Below are 5,249 nucleotides of genomic sequence, written 5' to 3'. Positions count from 1 at the left end.
TTGGATTGGATGGGCTGGCTGATACTATTCCCTATCCAGGTTCCCATGTGGTATTTTTTGAGCCAGGTTACTAAGATTAGTTTGCTCACTGAGAAATGGCTTTTCCACAGAGCAGCTGGAAATGCCCCTCCTAGAAAACTGATCTGTGGTGTGTTTCAGAGAAGTAAGTAAGGGGGTGGGGGGCTTTGTCAGTACATTTGCAACTTATTTCTAGGAGAGTTCCTGGCTGCTGTAACAATTGCCAGGGTAGACAGAAGCTCAATACTAAAGATTATCCTAGCATAGTAGTACAGTGCTGAAAAGAGCTTCACTAGAGAAGGAAAGGGGCTTTCCAGGTAGAGATTGTTGGCTTTAGCAGGGTGCGTGTGGAGGGGAAGGACTTCTGTGCATTTAGTAACTAGAAAAGTACCTATTGCTGTACAACTAGGGTTGCCAGCAGCAACCCACTCTTCCCACCACTACTTGGAGCAGTGGTTTGCATTCCTAGATAAGCTTTCACACTTAAAGGGCACCAACCAGATGGAAATCAATTTTTAGAATTAATTCAAAGTTCTTAAAATCAATTAATCTTCTACTCTTTTTCTCCATTGTTCATTTTGAATGCCAAGTAAATCAAGGTAGAGGTTAATTCTAGACTTGTTGTTTTTCTCTATATTGAAGATGGGGGGCAAAGTCACCAAGGGGCCTAAAACCTTGAGCCACACCTGTTGCTATGTCTGTGATGTATATCAAGGCTGCTTTTTACACAAACCACTCTGATACCATTTTCTGTGGTGAGACACCAGTGTAGATATATTAATATAACTACAATTAAATTTTAAAAGGCAAAATATAGGGGAAAATGCATACCACCAGTGAAACATAGCAATGCTTTAACAAGCCCCAGACGTTCTAGTACTTCGATAAGATATATTCCTATTTATTCTTTTAAAATAATTCCTTGAGCTAAACGGCAGGGAAACCCATTGTACTGCTTTACGTCTACCAGAAAAGGCTGATTGATTCTTTTCAAATATGAAATGACTTTCAGACAAAGGAATTCAGTACAGATGGTTGCCCTTGGGACATTTAGTCGTCAGTTTGGAAAACAAAATGTTCACAGCTTTTAATGAGATTACAGGGAAAAGTTTAGTAGATGCAGTAACTAAATTAAGGAATGGAAGTGTTTGAACTGAGATATTATGTTTGGTAGCAGAGTGGTAGAAAGTAATTGATAAAGTAAGTTAAAGTTAGCATGTTAGTATGTAGAGTAAAAGGTAAAGGTAAAGGTTCCCTTGCTCGAAAGCCAGTCGAATCCGACTCTAGGGTTGCGGTGCTCATCTCCGTTACAAAGCCGAAGAGCCAGCGCTGTCCGAAGACGTTTCCGTGGTCATGTGGCCGGCATGACTAAACACCAAGGCGCACGGAACGCTGTTACCTTCCCACCGAAGTGGTCCCTATTTATCTACTTGCAATTTCTTGCTTTCGAACTGCTAGGTTGGCAGGAGCTGGAACTAGAGACAGGAGCTCACCCTGTCTTGCGGCACCCGGGTCTTGAACCACTGAACTACTGACCTTCCACAGCCTGCAGTTCAGCGTCTTAACCACTTGAGCCACCGCAGCTCCAGTATGTAGAGTAAGTTAGAGTTAATAGATAGGATAAGTTTGAATCATAATAAAGGAAAATAGACAACAGGAACGGAACTGTTAAACCAACCATAGCAAGGAGGGGAAGGGTGTGCCCCCCCAAGACCTCCGATCAGAGGGAGAAGGGTTTCCTCGTGTTGCAGAGGTTTCTCTGCAGCACCCAGTTTTGGAGGCAACCCTGTTCAACTTTCCTTTAAGGTATGGAAGAAGATAGATTGGTGGGAACCCGCTAAAGAAGAAAAGAAGTCTTAGATAAATTAAGGAAGAATCTAATGTTTAGATTATGAATTAGAGGAAGTTGTACAGTGGTCTGGCTAAGCGAATAAAGAAAGGGAATAAGATAACAAGGATGGAGATTGTTTATATGCTTTCAATGTTTAATTTGATTTCTAGAAAGAGGAGAATATATGGAAAATGAAGTGTCAAGATATGTATAAAATATATGAATACATGTACATTCAATAAAATATTAATCACAAAAAAAAGAAATGACTTTCAGAGAAAAATAGCTGTAGACATTTCATTGGTTTACATCATCAGCAAGGAGGCACTGATGGGTTTAGTTGTGATAACTAAGATCTCACACCAAGTCCTTAAATCCATTACTTTACAATACGGCAGAAGATTCTCGGAGGGGGGCCCCCTAGAATGACTAATTACTGAAAACCAAAGCAAAATCCTGGTACAACTGGAAGTAATTTATATTATACAGTTATATTTTAAGCATCTTATTTCTGATAGGCATGCCCTGATCTTATTTGAAAGAAGATATGCACAGAAGATTAGTCATAGGCTCAAGATGATTCATTCAACTATGTAGTTTCTCATTTTTCCTACTACTAGAATAAAAATAAGAACGAAAGAGAAATAAGGCTTTACAGAAACTGTGCTAACTTTGCAATTCAAAAGGAATAGTAAATGATAGAAAGTGTACATTTGATATTATTACTCCAACGAATTAAGCTAACGGACAAGTAAAACACTTATGTAACATGAAAACTCATTAAGAGTCACCTGCTAGTCGGTCTAAAATAATTTTGCATTACTCCTATGTAATGAAAACTGTATACATTTGTAAAAAGTATCGCTGCCAAATACTCATGGAAGTCTACCATAAACATAGGAACATTTATTACTACCATCCTATATTATCTTTTTAAAAATGAATATCCAGATAGCTGAACAATGACCATATTGAGGTAATGTCGTGGCAAACTAAGAATAATTGATTGCACTTATTTACAGCGTGATCATGTACGTGTGCATCATGTTGACTTAAAAACAAGCCCAATTTATTTATAACATTTTTGGCACATCATTATGAAGAAAAGTTGAAGATTTGTCTCATTATTTTATGCTGTGTCTCGTATTCATGTGTTAGAGTAAGATGGCTGAGCTCTAAGACAGAAAACAAAATAGTTCCAGGTCTACCATAAGCAAAATTGTACCTTTAAATTATACATTACAACAAACAGAATATGGATCACAAGTTATATAGGTCACATGGAATATTTATTGGCCAAATACAAATTCAAAACATAATACCTCTTTTAAGTTCTTCTGGCTTCATTCAAAACCCTGTTAAAAGTTGTAGGCTAGAATAAACTGAAATATTATTTTTAAAATCCTGTTTTATCTGACTGTTGCAACCATAAAGAACAGGCTGCTTAATTGTTACCTCTCATAGGATTTATTCAAATGGTCATTTGTGTAGTCACATATACAGGAATTTTTTGAGCCTGCAAGAACTATCATTCAGGAACTTTTAATCCCAAACAGAAAGCGATTTTGGCAATGTGCTGCCCACTCTGAGATAGAAAGCACCAACATGCATACCTTTTCACTAACCACCACAGCAGCATGAAGACTTATCTCTGGCATAAATTCCATAAGTTAGGCCTTCTTTCTTTCTTTCCCCTTCCCCTCTTTGCCTTTTATATTCTCTTTTGGGGTCCTCAAAATTACTCCTTGGTGGTCTGTGCTTTAAAGCCCTCTGCAGCATTTTTAAAGAAAGTGTGGAAAGCACACTACCCAACATGGATGGACAAAATGACTGTCTTTTCTGTTGGAAGAGGAAATCCATACAGACTCCAGTGCCAGAAGTTCATGAAGCAGCCCTGTAGAAATCACTCCTCCCCATTAAGACTGCACACCATACTGGTGGACTCTATAGCCCTTTCCAAGTAGCATCAACCTTGCATCCCATGGCTGCTTCAAAACCGACAGCTATATTTTTAGTTCCCCGGATGGAAGAGACAAAAAAGTCTGCACTGGTAACAAATGCATCTAAACAGCAGTTAAGACTAGAGTCCAGGGCTATTTTGGGGGCGGAATGCACTGGAACGGCGTTCCGGCTGGCGTCCGAGCCTGCTCCGCCCCTCGCCCCGCCCTGTCCAGGTGGAGGAAGGGCCACAGAAGGGGTGCCTTTTCCAAGGGAGCCCAGCGCGGCTGCCCCACATTGGACCAATGACATGGGCCCGGGAATAGGCCCTGCCACCGGAGGACGCCTGCCGCCCCGCCCCCTCCATTGGTGGCTTTGGCGGCAGGACGAGCAGCCCTCCTTGGCCACGGCAGGAGCATCACTGGTGCCATCCAGCTCTGTGGCCAATCTGAGCACCCTGCGCCCTCCCACCCAACCCTGGTGCCGAGAGGGGGAGCATGCGGCCAGACACACAGGCCAAGGCAAGTGTGACAACGCAGGATTCACTTGTACAGGAGCTCCGGCAGGCAGGTGGCGAGCACTCCCTCCCCCCCTAGGAGACCGACGGGCCAGCCCTTCCTCCTTGCCCCCCCCAAATCCGGCTGCCTCCAGGCTGACTGCGCACGGAGAACTTGGGGATTTCTCTACTGTTCCACTGCGACAGCTCAGCTCATCTGAGCACAGCCTTCTGCAGATACCTCCTCCTCTCATAGGCATAGAATACAGGGGGGCGCAGGAGCACTCCCCCCCAAATTTTCCAGAGGGAACTGACCTCCCACTGGGCTCCTGAGTCCCAGTCCCCCCCCCCACTGCAGCAGCCATCAGGAAACTGCAGATATAGGACTTTTGAGTGTATAAAGCTTCCAGTCACTTATTGTTTCTCTCTTAGTCATTCCTTGGTGGTTGTATTCACCTTTCTGCTCACAACAGGGTCTTAAACCAATTATCCTTAATGAACGGCAATAAAAAGCAATAGCAGAGCAACAGTATAAGTGGTAAGGAAACAGACAATAGTATGATTACAGTCACCAGTTTTAGATACAGCTCCCGGACTGATCGGAGCCTCGAAGCGAGTGCTAGCATTCACGTCATGCCTGATGCATTTTTCAATACTGCAAAATTTGCCTGGCATTACTTTTCAAAAAGACACAGAACTAAACTGCAATTTCTGACGACGTGGGGGGGGGAGAAAGAGAACGTGTGTGTGTGTGTGTGTTTGCCTAAGTGTTTGAGAGAGAGTGAGAGAGGGAGTCCAGAGAGGACTCTCTGTCAGAGAAAGGGGCAGCAGCTCCTAAAAGTCCTTATAAGTTGCAGAAGAGACTGGACAAGAAGAAGTGAAGGCTGAAGGACTCTGAATTGTGCCTTTGAAAAATTTTGAATTGAGATGCTTTGGGGTATTTCCTTATATCAGTTAAATTTAAGA

The 5,249-nt window shown here is 42.5% G+C and overlaps 1 protein-coding gene across 3 annotated transcripts in view; it reads right to left on the bottom strand.

Annotated features, from left to right (window-relative positions):
* RPS6KA3 (ribosomal protein S6 kinase, 90kDa, polypeptide 3) overlaps window positions 1-5,249 on the bottom strand; it is a 66,215-nt gene that overhangs the window by 17,638 nt on the left and 43,328 nt on the right. The gene's annotated exons all lie outside the window — the stretch shown is intronic.

This window comes from Gekko japonicus, unplaced genomic scaffold (genome assembly GCF_001447785.1).
Source record: "Gekko japonicus isolate JY-2015 unplaced genomic scaffold, Gekko_japonicus_V1.1 scaffold2326, whole genome shotgun sequence".
Classification (NCBI taxonomy): domain Eukaryota; kingdom Metazoa; phylum Chordata; class Lepidosauria; order Squamata; family Gekkonidae; genus Gekko; species Gekko japonicus.
The sequence above is the reverse complement of the archived record's forward strand: the minus strand, read 5'-3'. Positions and strand labels throughout refer to the sequence as shown.